Consider the following 18,617-nt stretch of genomic DNA (forward strand, 5'->3'; position numbering starts at 1 on the left):
CCGCTGTCTTCACCTCTATTAGCACATATACATTTAAATATAAATTTTAATATTTGTTTGAACAGGTATACTTTCGTAGTAATAGGTATTTATGTTTGGTTCAGATCCAGACTTTTTTCCGTTTACGAACACTGGTTTTTAGTACGTCTAAAGGTGGGTACACATATGCGAGCCGAACGGTATACGTACCGTACGCGTACAGATCCTTGAAAAATATTCTACATCGTACTGATCGCATACTTATCTCGATCCATGGAAAGCGACAACCCAACAACGAACACACATGTGCGAAATGATTCATTTTATTTATAATTTGGGTACTGATTTATGTTCCTGTTTTTGCTTGTTTAACAAAAATAAAAATATGTACAATAATCAGTTTACTGTTTTCTCACGTCTCTCTAGGAAGGAACACGTCATTCACACAATGTCGATTTGATGACACAATAAAAATGTTCGCTGCGTCTAGTAAGCGCCGTCCAAACTGAAAGACGAGCTTCCTTTGAAGTCGTGAAATAAACCGCAACAATTTGATTCGCGACGAGTCACGATGAAACAGTACACAAGCGGTTTTTTCTGCCGTACACATTAACGAATATAGCGTTCGCATACCGTATGCATACCGTTTGGCTCGTATATGTGTACCGACCTTAATGTGAGCTCTGAATAAAATATTTTGTAACTGATGCTCATTTAGCAAGATCATTAGCACTTTTGTTGTCGTGTCTTTCCCAACGATCTGGCACCCACAATCTGAAATAATTATAGTTATTTTACGATAAGATTAAGATAATGTCATTCTAGCAACTTTTAATGTTTACCCATATAGCAAACTCTCTATGCATAGATTCTGATATAATCTAGTAAATTATCAGTTGGCAAAATATTGGAGAATTGCAGTTCATTTCTCGCGTTTTTTGTTATTGTTTGTGAATTGCAGGTTAAGTAGTGTTGGTCATTTACTTTTTCTCGATAGAATATTTATTGATATGAATATTATTAAATTGCACAATAGGAACAAGGAATTGAATGAAAATAAGAATTGCACAAATTTTAACTATAGAAATATATTTTGTTTACTAAAACATTGTACATGTAAACTTAAACTTAACTGATTTCTATTTGAGTGATTTTGTTGAGGATAGGACGATGATAGGAGAAATAGCATCGCACCAGCGGACCGATCATGTTTGAGTGGGAGAGAGACGCAAGGCATTCGCCGGTCCGGCGGGCCTCTCTCTCGTTCGGTGACTCATCGTAACAGACGTGAGCGGGCGTTACACTTTTTCATGAGTGACTCCGAGCCACAACCTAATTTAAGACGTTGTCACGTCAAAAACAATAAAGAATACAGAATCTAAGATACAGTGTTGTTGGGATAGAGAAATTGTTTTTGATCGTGAAGACATTAGACCTGTAGTTATTGATTTAACAGAAGATGATAATAATGAGGTGAGTTAAAAAATCTAAATAATTTTGTAGATTGGTATAAAACAACTATAATTAAGCTTGACCATTTCGTTTTAGGGATATCGCTGTGCATTTGTCAGAGGGAAATAATCTGTACTTATCTGTATATACTTTCTTAAGTAATTTATTATAACCTTTCGAGATATATTATAACCTTTCGATAATAAAACTTCTCTATTAATTAAATAAGTATACTACATTTTACATTATACTGTGATGTAATGTCCATAGTATTGTAGTTTTCTAAGAAGTAAATAATATAAATAGCTTCAAATGCTATTCTAAAAATTGAACATATTTTTCTTCATCTACAAATAATTTACGATTATTTATTGAACGTTGCAGTAGTTTTGTATTACATGAATGTTTAAGATGAAAACCAGACTCCATGCAGTGACAAATCTGAGTATAAACTGCTGTTTGTTGTACATTATTTACTTCACGATTAAAGTCATTTTTCTTGGTTTAAATTCTTGACTTTTATGGTGCTGTAAATCACTTTTAACTTTAAGAAAACAAAGTTTTTTACTAAATAGAATTTGTTTAGAGAAATCACAATCACTGCAGAAAAATATAACTGTTCTTTGTTTTATTAATTTTACTATATATATTCTGTTCCTCCCGTATCCTTAAATCTTCTTGCAAGTTCCACAATTATTTGTATCCATACTTATTTATATACTAGTAATTTATGACCTAGTTATTAATTCCAAAAAAACTTATTTCCTATGATTACTACTTAATCATTTTTGGTAAAAATAATTGGAACCTTATGAAACTTTATTTTTTGGACGCTGTAAAACATTAGTTATAAAAAGATGGGTATAAATTATTTATAGTTAAAAATTTACAACTTGTTAATTAAAAGCGACCAAATTGTTTAAAAAAAAATGAAAAGTTTTGTTGTTACGAAGAATATCGGAAATGGAAAATAGTTTGCCAATGACGCACCTGATCACTCTGTGACGTCATGTTATTATTATCGTAAAAGAAGATTATGTCCCTTCAGCCTACCGACATCTCGGTATTCTCCTGCCAGGCTACAGACACTACTACACCCATCACTAACCAATGCATTACTGGTACTGAAAACAACGGATGGTTAATTTATACCGTCGATTGTGACGTGCTTTAGGTAGAGATTGGCGTGAGGGTTGGTGTGGGAATTGGCACATGGATTGGCACGAGTGTTGGCGCGAACATTTCTGACGACAAGATTTTGATTGGAGGGTTGAGTGTAAGATATTTGCTTTATGAGAGGTCTCTATGTAACTAGATGTCGTCTCGAAGATAACCTAACTGTTCTCAAAGGTAACCAGATGCCGTCATCTCTTTTATTGAGACAATTTCTCCTTTTTTCTATTTTTAAATCAGATCAATAAACCTTTGCGATGGAGCAAGTAGACCCGCTGAGCTCTCTAGTTTAGAAAAAGCCACCCAAAACGGTTACCATGAAAATTACATACATTTAATATGAGGATTGTAATAGCGACCATCAATTTTTATCAGCTGAATTCCGCATGAAGTTAAGAAACAGTCCAAAAACAGGAAATACAACAACTAAATGGCATCTAAGATATAACGATCCGTACAAAAAAGCCGCAACGCAAAAGCTATGTGACCTCAAACAATCATTAAATCCAGAAGAGTCCTCAAATAGCATATGGACAAAAACAAAATCCATATTGCATAATGCTGCGAAAAACATTAAGAGTGATAGAGAAGAAAGAAGGAAACAATGGATAACAGACTCCACGTGGACTAAAATACAGGAGAGGAAGTGCTTAAAAGCCACAGGACTGAAAAGTGAAAGTGATAAAGAGGCCTATAAAGCACTGAACGGTCAAATAAAACGACTCTGCAAAAAGGACAAGAACACACACTTGAACAAAATCTGCATGGAAATAGAAGGGCATAAAACCAAAACTGAGACCAGAGACATGTTTAAAAAAATTAAGCAGATAACGCGTTCCTTTACACCAAACTACCTTGCTATCAAAGATGATAACGGAACTCTACTCACTTCTTAAAAAGATATTTTACACAGATGGAAAGAATACTGTGGACGACTGATGATGGAGGAAAGCACAGACGCCCCATCACAACAAGAAGATGCCAGTTTGGTGACGGAACCTGACGTACTCGAAAGTGAAGTTGAAGCAGCAATTATGAGGCAAAAAAGTCAGAAAGCTGCCGGTCCAGATAACATACCTATTGAAATGATTTGGGCCCTAGATGACGTTGGAGTGGATATAATACATCAAATTTGTCAAAGAGTGTGGGAGACAGGTAAATGGCCTGAGGACTGGACACAATCACTATATATTCCCATACATAAAAAGGGAGCGAAAGATTTATGTAGTAACTATCAAACAATTGCTCTAATTGCGCATTGCAGTAAGATACTCTTACACATAATTCTCGAGAGGATAAAGCCCTTTTTACTACCTAACATTGCGGAGGAACAAGCAGGTTTCGTTCCCGGACGTGGTACTAGAGAACAAATTTTAAACGTACGGCAGATTGTAGAAAAATCCAGAGAATTTAACATCACAACATATTTGTGCTTCATAGATTATAGTAAAGCTTTCGATTTGGTCAACTGGAGTAAAATGTGGCAGGTTTTGTCTGAAATGGGAGTCCCCAATCATCTGATACTGCTAATTAAAAGCCTGTACAATAACAATTATGCCAGAGTTAGAATAAATGGGGAACTAACCGATAGTTTCAGGGTCACAAAGGGCGTGAGACAAGGCTGCATACTAAGCCCAATTCTATTTAACATTTATGGTGAATGGATAATGCGGAAAGCTACTGAGGGCTGGAACGGTGGCATCATTATTGGCGGGAAGAAGATTTGCAACTTGAGATATGCAGATGATACTACTATCCTCGCTAGTTCTGAAGCTGAATTGATTCACCTGCTACAACGGATAGAAGACGTAAGCTTAACGATGGGTCTTAAAATAAACAGAGATAAAACGAGAATCATGATAATTGACAGAGCTAACAACAATCAAAATCATCTGGTCATGATAAACAATATCGCTGTTGTAGATAAATTTGTGTACCTGGGCTCATTAATAACCAACAAAGGAGGCTGTACTGAAGAAATAAAGCGGCGGTCAGCAATCGCAAAAAGCGCTATGGCAAAATTAACAAAAATTTGGAAAAGCCATGAAATAACTACCAATACAAAAATGAGACTAGTAAGAAGTCTAGTTTTTCCAGTTTTTACTTATGCATTGGAATGCTGGACCCTTACTGAGAAAGACAAAAAGAACATAGATGTATTTGAGATGTACTGCTGGAGACGAATGCTGAGAATACCATGGGTGGCCCGAAGAACAAATGAATCCATACTGGACCAGCTAAACATAAAGAAAAGACTAAGAACACAAATATCAGAACAAATAATAAGCTATTTTGGACATGTCCTTCGAAGAAATGGTCTTGAAAAACTTACCATCCAGGGAAAAGTAGAAGGCAAAAGAAATAGAGGTAGATCTCCCACACGATACACGGACCATATTGTTGCTACCATTGGCGCTCCATTGTCAGAATGTGCTAGAATGGCAGAAGATAGAAAAACGTGGAGGAACATTGGGAAATTTAGTTAATAGCTTCATGATATCACGATACCTGCATCAGGTTAACGACTAATAAGAAGAAGAATATGAGGGAAAACTGTTTTGAAAAACTCATTCTTAAATTCATATTGTGTAATATGTTTTGTATAGGAAATGGCGGATTTTATAGTTGCCAAGAATAACTATTTCGCTACTTAAAACTTAAATGTAACTTTATCTGGAAAGAAAATATTTTATTTTTTTTTTATTCTACAAATAGAGAGTCTAACTTTGTTACAATTTTATATTGTCTATGTACATTTCAGAGAACAAAAATTGTTACAATGCATATTGAAGTAGCAGTAAACTCCTTAAATTAAGCACATATTTTGTGATAATTTCTTAAACTAATATTTTACTCAACAATAAAACAAGCACCGAAATTTTTTAGTTTTTGATCAACATCCTGATAATATCAAAGAACGATTGATAAAAACGTTTTTAAAACTTTTGTTTGAGTTTATCTTAATATATTTCGCTGCTCCCGATGCGATACTGTCAGTAAAGCTTAATAAGAATAGCACCACTGTAATTTCTCATCTTTACTTTCTTTTCTTTTATATGCAAAAATATTTCAAAGAAAATACATTTTACAGGAAAAGAATAGATACATCCCGCGTATATCTCAAACTGGGTCACGACACTTCATTGTTAAGAATATGGCTGTATTTCTATTTAACTTCAGTTAAAAATGTCACATTTTTCAGTGACAAATTTACTTTTAAGACCTTTATTCGGCGCGAAAGTGTAGCATTTGCGAAATGAAGGATTTTACTTAATGATGTCATAAAACTTCTTGGAGAGGAACTATTGTAACAGTCCATTATTTTTGCTGAAGAATTGGTAGTTGTAACTGACACCGCACTACAAAAATGTGTAAATATGATCTTGAGAATTTTAAGACATTAAGGCTCAGATTGCTTATTAGTTATATACAGTGTAATTTTTTTGGGGTAAAAGCTTCTTTGTTTTCCCAACAGCATTCATTATAATACGTAGTTCTTTGTAAATGAATCATATCTGAGAGATTAAAAAATTATACCATAAAAGAACTATCTGCAAGATGTATATCCAAGTTAAAAAGTTAGAAACCGACAGTCATAGAGGACAGACGTATTCGAATATTCTCTAGTATAAATCTACCAGAGTCTTCAGCTGTAAATCGGTATTTTATGCTACTATTGCTAAATATTGTTTGATCATGTACAGAACATGGCCATTTTACACAATATTTCTAATTTTTAAATAAGTGTCACTCATCGTTTAAACCAAGTGCCCCGTTACTACTATTTAGGAACCGCCATAAACGACCAATGGGACCACTCAGTTGAGATAAAACAAAGAATTAAAAAAGCCAGGTCAGCATTTGTCAGAATGAGCAAGATATTTAAGAGCCACGACCTACCCTTAAAAACGAAAATCCGTTTATTGAGATGTTACGTATTTACAGTGCTGCTCTATGGGAATGAATCATGAACACTAACCGAGGCATCCATGGGGAAACTCGAGGCGTTTGAGATGTGTTATAGACGGATGTTATAGACGGTGTTATAGACGAATACTTAGGATCTCCTGGGTGGACCGAATAACAAACATTGAGGTTCTACGTCGGATGGATAAAACATGTGAAATTATATCCACAGTGAAACAACGCAAGCCAGAATATCTTGGACATATAATGCGAAACGATCATAGATATAACCTGCTGCAACTTATATTACAGGGAAGGGTCTACGGAAAGAGAGGACCATGAAGAAGAAGAATATTTTGGCTCCAGAACTTACGAAAATGGTTTTTCTTGATCACTTCAGGACTATTTAGAGCTGCGGTCAATAAAGTTAGAATTGCCACGCTAGTAGCCAACATCCGTAACGGATAGGCACCACAAGAAGAAGAAAAAGAAGACCATTTAAACATTTAATGCAAAAATCTTTTTTGTAAACATAACATTTTTGCATTTGCGCTTCCAATACACTGGCTACAGGCTTAACATTTCTTCTGCAGATGCAGTTATCAGACTTGAATCTTTTGTATATCTGTAGCGTTTTTCGCGCAAGAAATCCGTGCTTTATAGAATAGAATAGAATAGAATAGAATAGCTATATAGAAAGCAGCGTGGGCAGCAACCCCGACTATTGACCAAGAAAAAATCTTGACTCTACAGTCAAACACAAAATACTAGAAAAAAGGCAGCTTCGAAAAAAAAAATGGCAGATATCGAGATACGCAAGCGATAAAGCAAAACTAAACAGAGCTATTAAATATCTAATAAAGTTACTAAATACTATTAAAAACAAAAGTATGGAGGATTACCTGAGTTTTCTTGCAATCTTTTAAGATAAGTACAGACTACTCACTTTGGAAGGCTAAAAAAAAACAAGAAAACAACCACAACAATATTTTCCTCTAATAAGAGACACGTAGGGTAAATGAGCCAGACATAACAAAGAAAAAGCCGCAGCCTTTGTTGAACACCTAGTAAAATTGTTTTAACTAAACGAACTAGATCCCGACGACAATTTTAGCGAGATTCAATAAAAGCCCCGCTTCAAATTCTGTCAACTTTACGCTGACAGAAATGAAAAATACAAAACCAAATAAATTCCCGGGGTTTGATCTGATAATAGGCAAGTTATTGCAAAAATGTACAATAAAAGAAAACAAATATCTACTGAACCAAAATCTGAAAAAAAAACCAGAAGACCTTAACTCCTATAGACCTATAAGTTTGCTGCCAATTCTATCAAAGTTATTTGAAAAGCTTCTATTTATAGGCTTGATATCAATTTTAGAAGAAACTAAACTTATTCCGGACCACCAATTCAGCTTCAGGCTAAAGCATGAGATAATCTAGCAGGTGCACAAATAGTAAACAAAATCTCCTACACCATGGAAAGTAAATCCTACCTCTCAGTAGCTTTCGTAGACGTCAGTTAAGCCTTCGATAAGGTTTAGCATGAAGGTCTACATGCTAAATGTAGACCTTCCTCAGTCTCAGAGACAAATGTAAGCCTCAGAGACAAAATTCCTAACACCGAAATACGTCGAAGAACTAAAGTAAGTAGGAAAAAATAGCGACATGGAGATGGCAATGGGTAGCACATGTAGCAAGACAAGACACCAATAGATGGTCTCATAAAGTGACATTCTGGAGACCTCGAGAAACAAAAAGAAGCATGGGAAGACCCAAAAGGAGATGGATAGACGATATAACCGCTAGCAATTCGTATCTTGAAATTCTTTACCTTTATAAGATAAAGAAACAATTGCCATATCCTTTTTTTTCCTTTCTAAAATCCTACCTATCAGATAGATACTTCCTGGTAAATCAGCACGATGAATACACTCAGCTCCACCCTATCAAAGCAGCTGTTCTAGAAGGAAGCGTACTAGGAGCTATTTTATTGCTGCTATTCACTGCAGACCTCCCATTCAGCAGTAACACAGAAGTTGCTACTTCTTCAGATGACACCGCAATACTGACCATGGACTCTAATACCACAAAAACATCATAAAATTTACAAGAAAACCTAAATTAAGTAGAAACTTGGCTAAAAAATGGCAAATTAGAGTGAATGAGACCAAGTGACACATGTAATCTTCACAATGAAACGACGTGAATGATCTCCGGTCACACTCAATGGCAAGCAACTAATTAAGTTGAACTACACAAAATAGGTATCTATCTTGACAAACGATTAACCTCGCAGAAGCACATCTTTACCAAAAGAAAACAACTGAGCATTAAATTTAGACATATGTACTGGTTGACTTTTTAATTTATATGTTAAAAATATATTTGCGGAAGCATTAGAAGACACGGAATTAGGCATTAAGGTGAACGGCATACCAATTAGCAACCTACGCTATGCAGACGACACAGTGATTATAACTGATAAATTGGAAGATCAGCAGTTATTACTTGATAGGGTGAATAGCATAGGTAAAAAATATGGCCTCAAAATCAACATTTTGAAAACGAAATATATGGTCATTAGCAGAAACCCTCCAGAAAACCCGATAATATGCATAGGTGACGATCGCATAAAACGCGTGAAAACTTTTAAATACCTTGGCACCACAATCAATGACCAATCGGATCCACAACAAGAGATAAAAACCCGAATACAAATGGCAAGACAAGCTTTTGTGAAATTCAGACCGCTTCTATGTAATCAAAATCTACATTTCGAAATACGCTACAGAATGGTCAAGTGCTACATATGGTCCATCTTGCTTTATGGCATGGAAACGTGGACTTTGAAAAAAACATCTATCAACAAACTTGAAGCATTTGAAATGTGGTCATTAAGAAGAATGATGCGCATACCTTGGGTGGATAGAGTTCGAAACGATGACGTCCTTAAGAGAGCCGGCGTGGAAAGAGAACTCTTTAAATTAATTAAAAAACGCAAGATTGGTTACCTTGGGCACATATTGAGAGGAGCAAAATATGAAATACCTCAGTTAATCCTACAAGGGAAGATCGAAGGTAGGAGAGGAGCCGGCCGCAAACAATTATCCTGGTTAAGAAATATTAAAGAATGGACAGGAATACACAATACAGGCGAGCTGTGTCACGCCGCCAAGAACAGAATTCTAGTAATGAGATAGTCGCCTACGCACTTTGGTGTATGGCATGTTAAGAAGAAGAAGACTGGTTGATTGGTCGAAACTAAATTAAGATTGGATAATAAACTGCTTTAACAAGAAAAATGGCAGAACAATTAAGAGTAACTCAACGGGCCATGGAGAGGGCCATGTTAAATATAAGCCTTAGAGACAAAATTCCTAACACCGAAATACGTCGAAGAACTAAAGTAACCGATATCATGGAAAAAATAGCGACATGGAGATGGCAATGGGTAGCACATGTAGCAAGACAAGACACCAATAGATGGTCTCATAAAGTAACATTCTGGAGACCTCGAGAAACAAAAAGAAGCGTGGGAAGACCCAAAAAGAGATGGATAGACGATAAAACAGTGGATGAGAATTGCAAAAGATAGAAAAGCGTGGAAGCAATTAGAGGAGGCCTATATCCAACAATGAATAAAGAAGGCTGAAGAAGAAGAATAAACTGCTTATATACAAAGCGATCCTCAAGCCCATATGATATGAGCTAATAAAAAAAATTGGCTTATTTATATTATGTTTGTCAAGCTCTGAGAAACCACTTGTCTCAATCACTACACGTTTTCGGAAAACTATTAATTTTAAACCCCAAAGCACAATATATTTTTAAAAATCAACTATTTGGGGCTTTTATCCAATTTGTTGCATTTCAAAATGAGGATGCATACCCAACGTCGAGGGATGCATTATCCCTCGACCACCTACGTGATACGGTTGGTCTATCCCTACAAAATCGAGTGGTACGCAGTCGTCAACCAGAACCCGAGATGACCAACTAATGTCTAGAGCCTGACCCACTACCAAAGAAGATAGACGCTTAAGCGTCTATATTCTTTGCCACTACTCTGAGCCGCGTATTGTGGGTTGCCTGTTATGAATTTGAATCGGGAAAATTACTGACTTACGTATGCATGACGTCCGACATCGGATAATCATTTTTTACTCAAATAGATGTTATAATAATTATTTCTCTTCTAAAAACGGATTGTCATTAGAACAGGCAATTTTAGTTCTATCATATAATGATTTAATGACTCCCTTTTTAACATTTATGTTGGGATTTGATTTATAATTTAGATATGTTCATATACGCAACAAAAAATATTAAAAGCCAGAGCTTTTCGAGGAACTAACAATCATTTAATAAATAATTTTTATATAACTGTGCTGAATAATGTATTTCGAAACGGAGAAATTATTCATTCATTGATATTACAAAGAAAAGGTCTCTAAAACGTTTTTAAGCAAGCCAAAAAAATCACATTACAAGGCATGAATGAATCAAATATGTAGCACCTTTTTTGTAGATGTATTATTCAAAAACAAACTGAAGTTATTACTATAAACAGGGATATGTATAGCTGGGGCTATGCTTAACTTAAATAAAACAACGATTAGATAGAAAAAAATCACAAATTTCATTAAAATTATCTTATATTTTTTTAAATGTTAATATAATTTGTCAGTAATTTCCCCGATTCAAATTCATAATAGGCAACCTACATTACGCGGCTCAGAGTAGTGGGTCAGGCTCTAGACATTAGTAGATGACCACATGGTTTAGCGTTTAAGATGTCATTTAACCTCGGTGGGTACCTCGTCCTTAAATGCTGTCCTATGTACAATTTATACAGTTCAACAAATGAGTGAGTGCTATTCTCTCAATTTATGATCATTTATGAGTTACGCCAATTGATTTTCCTATTTTACAATCACTTATATTTTATTTTATCGTTTGCTATTTTAATTAACTAACCAGCTTATTTCAATAATTACTACATTAATCATAACGGGTTACTTAAAAGTAAACTTACCTTAGATTTTACTTGAGAAAACCAGATGAATAAAATCTGAAATAAAACAAAATTATTACAAAACTAATATTTTAAAAATTCGGTTGAATATAGTTTATTTTCCAATATTTACCAATACAATAATTAAAAATTATCTAGTGTTGGTAGTACCTTTTCAGCTGAACTTATAGCCATCGAAAAAGCTCTAGAATTTATTTAAGAAATGAATATTAAAAAAGCTGTAATATTAACAGACTATAGATCTGCAGTATATGCAATTGAAAACGCAGATTTTAGTTTACATAAATGTACAATTTTGTGTAAAATAAAAAATAATTTGTAAGTAGAAGAGGTTTTCATATGATAAAAAAGACATGCCGATATAATAGGTGACAAGAAAGTGAACTGGCTGACCAAAGATGGAAGAACAAATGTGATACCTTAATTCAGATTTTAGCGAGTGATGCAATAAATGACGTTAAAGCTAGAATTGTATAAAATATTAGATAATCAATAAAACAATATTTCAAGCATTTCAAAAAATTTATATTTTTCTTTGCATCAACAACTTCCTTCACCGCCTAAATATATATTTAAATATAACCTACCAAAGCGCCATATTTATTGTGAGATTAAAAACTCGACACGGAAAATATGCGACACATCTGCATAAATAATGAATAAAGAATTCACTATTTTGCTTTTGTGGCAGTTTTCCTATAAGAGATCTGAATCAAATTTTCCTGGAATGCAAAATTAACGAGATATACATAGACCAATTACATTACAGTCTACAACAAGAATAAGTGTGTTTTCCAGTATATATATTTACTAAGGTTTCATGGGATGAGAATAATTACCTTAATAATCAATTTTTTAAAAGAAATAAAAAAAATTATTGTTCTAGCTTTTATTAATAATTAAGTAATTATTTCCCAAAGAAAACATATTGCACTGTTTAAATATATTCACATATTAGATATAAATTTTTTAAACACAAGGAAATCCACGTGTATACTAGAGAAGTAATGAGTCGGAATAAAAGATCCATGATTGTGGAAAGAAAAGTACACAAAGCACCCGAAATAGAAAGCAACCATTACATAGTAGTAACAAAGATATGAAAGGAAATAATAAAGAATAAAAAGATTAATACATAAAAGAAAAAACCAATTATAAAAGACGATAAAAACATATAAGCTAAGAAATAAAGAAATGGCAAAAATATTTGAGAAAAAAGTAAACGAAAAACTTATGTCGGTCAAACTTCACACTATCTCAAACAGAGAAAAACACAACACAAAAGTGACTCTACAAAAACCAAAAATACGTATGTGGCAGTTGATCGCCATTTACAAACTGGGCACCATTTTGACTACCCAAATGTCAAGGTCTTCAGGCAAGAAAATAGTTACAAAAAAAGATTGTTTTTTGAAAATGTGCCACATCAATAAAGAAAAAGAGTTAATAAATTATAAACAATGCAGATACGGGATAGTTAAGCAATATTGACTGTAATATTCTTAATAATTTAAATTAATTTTACTGTATACACAATCAAATTTTAACCAATATCAGTATATTTCACTTAGATATTTACTAGCCTTAGATAAAAATAGAAGAGCCAAAGGTAACAGGTTTGCCTTAGATCTGTCGCTTAATTAATTAATAACGTTGAACCTATTGCAAATAAATTAAGTTTAATTAATATTTCAAAAAGTTAATATATAGGTAATATTTCATTTTGACATATGACAGTTCTAGTATCTAGTATCTTTTTCGGACATTTGGTACATAACCATAAATTTTATCAAAAATGTGTGCAAATACATGTTACGTATTTAATTGTGCTAATAATAGCAAAAATAGTAAGTGTAGTTTTTATAGGTTCCCAAAGATTACATATAAATTAGAGAAAAGTAAAAGATAAATTCGTACTATTAATATGAAAAAGTAAATATCACATAACTTCATTTTTATGTAATTGAAATAGGAAAAATTTAAATAATTTACCTTAAATGATATTTTATAAGGCTTTAAGCTAACTGCAGAGTGCTTGATGACTTTAGCTTTTATATCATAACTTTTACTATAACTGTTTTTAATTATATGCCCTTTCACGTGAAAAACTTGATTTGCCAGTACTAGATTTTTCCCGTTCTTTTCCGTTTGGGGTTTAAAAGGTATATTATGATGAATTTTGAGAAACCCAGTTTTTAATACTACATTTATTTTGTACATAAACTAAAAAAATATAATTAAAAAGTTAATTATTACTAATTGTCAATTTCGCATGTATTTTAGAATGTTAAACATATGTCATATGTTTAACCTGAAAATTGGTAGGTCCAAAACTGTCAGATGGAGGCGGTAGGTGTCGCGTCAGTCACGCACGGAGCGAATAGTGTCCCCAAGATCTAGAGTTTGTTGTAAACCGTTACAAATAGCACCATTTTAAGTTGTTAATTTTTGCTATTATTATTTGTAATAATTGTTTATGGTGAGGTAATAATAAATATGTAGTGTTTCTCTCTAAACCAGTATTATTATTGTATTATTGTATTGTAATATGTAGTATTATTTCCTTTAAAAAGTTGTTCACCCTTTTATATTTTTTATGAAAGAAAAGCCTTTCTTTTCATCCAGCAGGAAGATTCTTGTAAACGGCGTCCAATTTAAATATTTTAGGAACCTTTTTGTGTTGTATTGCCCAGGAAATCTATGTAAGTATTTTTTCATTTATTTCTTTGTAGTTACCCCTTTCCATTTATTGAAAATAAATATATCTAAAACCCAGATGATGACAAATCTTGTAGTCAGCGAAGATATATGCGTAGGAACAAGATCCATAGACCAGGTAATGGCCTATAAATACCTAGGTCATGAGATTCGCATAGGAAAAGATAAACCAAACCGTTGAGCTTCTCCGTCGTATAAGACTGACTTGGGCAGCCTTCGGCAAGCTGAACCATATTTTCAAATCGTCTGATATATCAATATGCCTTAAAAGAAAAAGGTTTAATCAGTGTGTTGCCAGTGTTAACTTACGGTGCGGAAACGTTGACCATGACAAGGAGAACAGTTCAAAAGATCCGTGTGTGTCAAGGGGCGATGAAGCGTGCTATGTTGGGCGTTTCACTACGAGACAAGATCCCAAATCGCCAGCTACGACAAAGAACAGGAGTGGCTGATGCAGTAGAGAGAGTAGCAACACTGAAATGAAACTGGGCAGGTCACGTGGCTCGAATGACAGATAATAGATGGACAAAACGGATACTGGAATGGAGACCAAGAGATGATGCCTACCGAAGCAGAAATCGTCCACCATCACGTTGGACTGACGATCTAAAACGTTGTCATAGGAATTGGATGCAAGAGGCACAAGATCGAAATACATGGAAAATTATGAGGGAAATCTATGTCCAGCAGTGGATAAGCGAAGATTGAATGATGACCCCTTTCCATTCCATTTTATTCACTTACTTACGACCCAGCTCTTCAACCAAACCAAGAGTAACCGTTCGCAGACGTTTCGGTTTGTTTGCTTACCCTATCTCCAGCCTAGTAATTTATGTCCCCAGTTTCAACCCCCTATAAGTGATACCCAATGTGGTAGGTAAATATAACCGCTACAATGTGTGTGTGTATATTTTATTTTCCTGACACCTTGACAACTAACCTCAATTAGTGTAAGATACAAAATAATGTTTTATTGTAGCACCCTGATGCAAATAAAGGTTTGCGAAAGCCTGGTCAATTAAAAAGACTATTTCGTTGTCCTATCGTCCGATGCATACCCAAATAGGTATATTTGTATACATATACATTTCTCGTTTGTTATTGTTTGCTTCTTCATCATATTTGTCTGTAATTTTGTCGTTATCTTTTTTTCAATTGTTGAAAATGAATTTCTAATTCCAATAAGTAATATTGCCCCTATCGTATTTCTTTATCCTCTATCGTAATATTTAGTTGTTGATAAAATGTATTTTTCGTAGCAGTAGGGTACGTTGTCATTTACTATAAATTCTGAGTATTATAGTGCAATTATTCTTTTCAGGCAAAAGCAATTGACAGCAACAGATACATGGAGGAAGGTAGAGGAGATCTTGAGAAATATCACAAAACAATAACTTCAAGAAGAAACATCATCTAAAAATTAACAATGGATCACACAAGAGATAAAATATCTGATGACAGAAAGAAGGGCACACAAGAATAAAAACGAACAACAGTACAAAAAAATTAATAAAATAATCAAACAGAAAATAAAAGAAGCTAAGGAACTGTGGCTATCAGAAAAGTGTGAAGAAATAGAAAGGTGAGATAAACAACATGACAGTTTTAACATACACCGGAAAATCAAAGAGCCAGCTGGCATTTACAAGAAGAGGGGTATCGGAAATATCATGGATAAAAATAACAAGATAATAATGGAATGTACAGATAAAATAAACAGATGGGAAGTATGCATAAAAGAGCTATTCGAAGATTGAACCAAGAGGAAGTAATGGGTCACCAATCACCAAAGACGGAATTGAGAAAGCGCTAAAACGTATAAAAAATGAGAAGGCCATGAGACCAGAAGAAATACCTACACAAATCTTAAGAATATTAACAAAAAATCATATGGGCACACTAATAGAATTATTCAATGACATTTATTATACGGGAGAGATTCCGAAAGAATGGTTAATATCAATATTTATTCCAATACCCAAAAAATCAAACGCAATGATGTGTGAAGAGCACAGGACAATAAGCTTGATGAACCATATTCTAAAAGTGTTCTTACGAGTGATACACGAACGTATCTATAAAATGCTAGATGATAGAATAGCTGAGAACCAATTGGGATTCAGAAAAAGCTTTGGCACCAGAGAAGCAATATTTACTGTACAAACACTAATCGAACGATGTCTGAACGAAAAAGCTTTTGACAAAGTACAACACCGAAGAATGGTTATAATACTGCAGAACATAGAATTAGATGACGAAGACGTGAGAATCAATGCCAATCAAACAAAAATCGAAAGAAATACCTATAAATTGTGGAGTAATACAAGGATGTGTGCTTTTCCATTTACTTTTTAAGATGTATTTAGAAGAATTGTTTAAAGAGGCATAAGAAGACGTAAATGAAGGCATATTTATTAACGGAGCACTTCTGAATATTCTTAGATACGCAGATGACACAATACTCCTTGCGGACAGCGGAGAAGGACTACAGATCTTGGTTGATTGCATTACCCAATACTGCGAAAGGTATGGAATGGCACTGAATACAAATAAAATAAAAATCATGGTGGTAAGCAAGAACAAGAGTAACGAAGACAGTGTTTATGCTAAAGGAAAACTTTTAAGCAGGGTGCACAGATATTAGTACTTAGGTTGCGAACTAAATGAAGAATGGGATAGAAGTAAAGAAATAAAACGGCGTATTGAGATAGCTAGAAGTACTTTTAATAATATGAAAGCAATATTTTGCAATGACAAACTCAACATCCAAATTAGAACTAGAGTATTAAGATGCTACGTGTTCTCTGTCCTGTTGTATGGAGTTGAGGTCTGGACAATTACAGAGGCGACAGAGAAAAAAATTCAATAACTTTGAAATGTGGTGTTATCGAAGAATGTGGAAAATATCTTGGACACAACACATAACAAATGCGGAAACGCTACGAAGAATGAAAAAAGGTAAAGAAATACTCAACACTATAAAGAAAAGAAAAGTGAGCTACTTTGGTCACATACTAAGAAACGAGAAATACGAATTAATGCGACTGGTCATACAAGGGAAGGTGGAAGGCAAAAGAGGACCGGGGAGAAGACGCACGTCCTGGCAGAAGAATCTGAGACAATGGAGTGGGAAAACGTCAATAGAACTTTCAGAACGGCTGCAGATAGAGTCAAATGGGCCATGATGATCGCCAATGTCCTTAGGGATAGGGCACGTTAAGAAGAAGATTCTTTCGGAGATTACTTCCCACGAGAATATATTTTTTACGCCATTTTTATGTATTAAAATCGATACTTAACGTTAAATCAACTCCGTTAGCAATGTTCTTGTTGCTAATTAATTATATTTTTATTTGTACACACAATGCACATTTATTATAATATTGATTTATTGGTCCATATCAATTAGATAACACTTAAAAATCTGAAAGTAAGAGGTATCGAGTAAGTTAAAATTCAAACCGTTTAACAAAATGATGAGAGATGGAATAACTTTTGGTAACCTGTCTTAGGAAACAAGCTAAAATAAAACGGAAATTTTACAGCAGTAGACAGAAATTAAAGAGGTAACAAATTAAGCTCAGTGTATCAAAATAGATGGAATTAGGTATGATAGATAGGAGAATATAATATATTATCTTTATGATTTTAGAAAATAAGTTTATAAAATATATTAAACTTGTTCAACATTCTTTCAAGGCATTTTTCATTCGTATACACACTATATAAATATTACATGTTTGATTCAATTATAAATAATTTATAAAATATTTTCTAATTAAGGTTTAAAAGCAGTATAAACAAGATATTTCAGGTCATAAATGATACCGAATTTATAAAGTATTTTCAGATTAAGGTTTAAAAACAGTATATATAAAGACATTCAAGCCATAAATATGATAACGGCATATAAATTTCAACGGGTTTTATAGCCATTTTTATTATTTAGTATTTAAGATTTTTCTCATATGAAATGTGATATAACACTTTTTGGTACAGAAATATATTATTAAAATTCATTGTAGATTATTCAATATTCTATTTTATATTACTCTATATTATATAATTATGAAGACTACTAAGAACATTAAGATTTTTCTACGTTTATTGATCAATCAAATCTTCGGTGATTATGTAGTTAGGAATCTTCTTTCCAGAACTTAAGGAGCAAAGAAGACAATACAAGGACAGGGCAGATGAATGCAGGAGAAAATAGAGAGAAATGAACAAAAAAATATAGCCAAAGCGGCTAAAGAAAACTGGATGGCGTATCGATGTTAACAAAAGGAAGAATTAGAAAATAAACATTACATGTTCAATATGCACAAGAATGTTCGTGAAGTGGTTGACC

General features: G+C 33.7%; 1 protein-coding gene across 1 annotated transcript in view; it reads right to left on the bottom strand.

The window, feature by feature from the left end:
* Positions 1–18,617, bottom strand: part of LOC140436192 (uncharacterized) — an 821,182-nt gene that overhangs the window by 513,704 nt on the left and 288,861 nt on the right. Inside the window, 1 exon segment of the mRNA XM_072524890.1 lies at positions 11,549–11,584. The gene's annotated coding sequence lies outside the window, so the exon portion shown is untranslated.

Source organism: Diabrotica undecimpunctata, chromosome 3 (genome assembly GCF_040954645.1).
Source record: "Diabrotica undecimpunctata isolate CICGRU chromosome 3, icDiaUnde3, whole genome shotgun sequence".
Lineage (NCBI taxonomy): Eukaryota > Metazoa > Arthropoda > Insecta > Coleoptera > Chrysomelidae > Diabrotica > Diabrotica undecimpunctata.